The sequence below is a fragment of the Apis dorsata genome, unplaced genomic scaffold (genome assembly GCF_000469605.1).
Source record: "Apis dorsata unplaced genomic scaffold, Apis dorsata 1.3 scaffold_113, whole genome shotgun sequence".
Classification (NCBI taxonomy): domain Eukaryota; kingdom Metazoa; phylum Arthropoda; class Insecta; order Hymenoptera; family Apidae; genus Apis; species Apis dorsata.
The window spans coordinates 783079-785872 of record NW_006263408.1 but is presented as its reverse complement, the minus strand read 5'-3'; positions in this window follow the sequence as shown (position 1 = coordinate 785872).

Here is a 2794-nt window from a genome sequence, read left to right as displayed (position 1 = left end):
TTTTTTTTTTTTTGCTGACAACTATATGTAAAAAGTAACAACTAGCAAAAAATAAAGAATCCAAATATTTGAAAAAAATATTATATTCTTCTGATGTGATATTTTATTTGCTTTGTTGGGTTCAGAGGCATTTTCTCTTTAATGAGAACGGTCTCTCCGAACATATATATATTGAAATACATACATATTCATAACTGAATATTCTGTATATTCGCAAAAAATATTTGAGCATGTAACAAATCATAATCAATTTATTTAAAAAATATAATAATAAAAATTTCTGATTTAAGAGAACCAGAGTTCCATGTTACAAAAGCTCTTGAGTGAATTTTTTCAAATGAAGTTAAAATCTTCTTAATTAAATATTTTCCTTTTTATTTGAACATCTTATACATAAAAGAAGAACGAGAGTAAATTAAATTAAAAAATCAAACTTAATGCATTAATTTCCAAAGACACTTAAAAAAAAAAAAAAATGAAAAAAGAGAATAAAGAAAGAAAATGCGAGTTATTGTTAAAAAGATCACGATTCTACTTCAATCGATACGCGTTGCTAAAACAGCAAAGCAAAAGGGGTCGTTGTACCCTCCTGTATTTTGCAGTCACGTGCGCGGGCAAACGGATCTCCCTTCTCCTTTTCTCTTTTTCTCATTCTCCGTTCTTTTCTCTTGGATAATGGATGAGACCCGATATTTACATATTTTTCCATGTTCGTGCCGTATGCTCGGCCATGACTAGATCGGGCAAGGTACGACCTAGCACAAAGTAGCATCGAGAACGACTCGGTTGCGACAACTGGGCATCGCATCGTCGAAAATACGGGGCCTTCAAAGAGTTTCAAACAGCTTCCGCGCGCGTATATCGTGTTTCATGCTTACGTGTTCTTAGGAAGATTATTCATTTATACAATCGAATCTTATCAAATTTTTATCTTCGATAAGATTATATAATTTTATTCGTCTCGTTGTGTGAAATTTTTATAAATGTGGAAATTTTTTATAAATCGTAATTATTTGCCATGTGCATTTAGGTTATTCTTATCTTTGTAATTCGAGTTCAGAGAAACTCAATCCTTGCAAAATTAAAATTTATTTCTATCGGTCAAATTTTTATCATCGATGCCTCTGTAACTCAAAGTAATTATGTTTTAGAATTTTTAATTAATTTGATACTTTCTCCTCTCCTTCAATTGTTAGAATTGAATAGATAATTGTTTCTGAATATTCGAAAATGAGAAGTGACACGAATATTTATTTTTTAAACAGTTATAGAAGCAAAGAATCAATGAAACAAAATTTATTATCAATTTTTTCCTCTTATAATCTTGATATGTTGTATGATAATATCACTGACATAATATTACAAATTTTTATAATCGGATAAATCAACAATTTTGAAGAAAAGAATATTTTTTTATATTTAAAGAATAATATTCAAAAAGAAAGTTTTTAAATTTTTATTCTTATTATTTTCTTTATAAAATTATTGTGAATAAATATTTATATTATATTTGATAATACTAATCAAATAACAGGTTATATAGATTAAACTTCAATCATGATTTATTATTAATCAATAATATATTCTCTGAATATCATCAATAAATAAAACAGTTTATAATCACGTATCAGTTAAAATCAATTACTTAAATTATCAAACGAATTATCATAATTTCTTTGTATTAAAATTTTTGTATTAAAATTCCATTCCAATTCGCTGTAATTAAATTAAATTTATCAAAAAAAAAAAATTTATAAATTCAAAAACTCCAAAGCATTGTGTAGCAATTCAATTTCATCTGTTCACAAGCTTTCAACGTGTTTAGATGACAGCATGCTCGTAGCATTGTTTCATTGTCGCGAAGGGAGGGCGTTCCACTGAATAATGGTGATTTTTCCGCATCCATTATCTCAGCTATGGTGGTCCGAAAATTTCGAAAGCTTGCCAGCATTCAGTGTGCTGCGCAAGGGTGGGGTTAGCCTGGTCGAGTGGTTCAAGTTCCAACTACCCTGGGGTGAATGGAGGTTACTACCCTTGGTCGACGAGCAGACGGTAATTTTTCATTTCGACGCCTCTTTTCGAATTACGTGAAAATCTCATTTCAATTGTGAAAAAATTCTACGTCTTCTCGACCTTGATTACGACTTCTCTGTTGATGAAACAAAAGAATTGATTAAACGAGATTGACGAGAGTATCGAAAAAATGGTTTAACTTAGAATAGTTTAAAAGTAATTAATTCTTTTCACTGTCCAAGAGAATGAAAAACATTTTGAATCTTATACGACTTAAATTATTCTTTATATGTTCTTACATATTACATTCGATAATTTTATAAATTTGTCTTAATAAGTTTTTTCGGATTACGTTAAAAAAATGTTATTCTGCCTAAAGGATTTTTCAATGTGTCATAGTACTCTTGAAACACAGATGTGTTTCCTTTATTTTCTTTAATTTTAGAAAAATCCTTTACAAAAATCCAAATTCAAAGCTCATTTATAAAAAAAACATATCCAAATTATCTCTTTTAAATACATTTTATGAAAATACCAAATATTTACGATCCCATCGCATCACCGATATATACATCAGTAATAAACATCAATCCTTGTAATTTCCAATCAAAACCAACTCCTCTTTTCCATCAGCAGAAAAAAAAAGAGATCGTGTCTCTATAATTACCATGCCACCCACGAAACGGTGTTTCCGCGAGGCGCACCCGCGAATGCAGGGTGAACTCATCGCGGCAGGAACCGAGTATAAACGAGTGGCAGCGAGTGGAGTTCCGACGTGCGT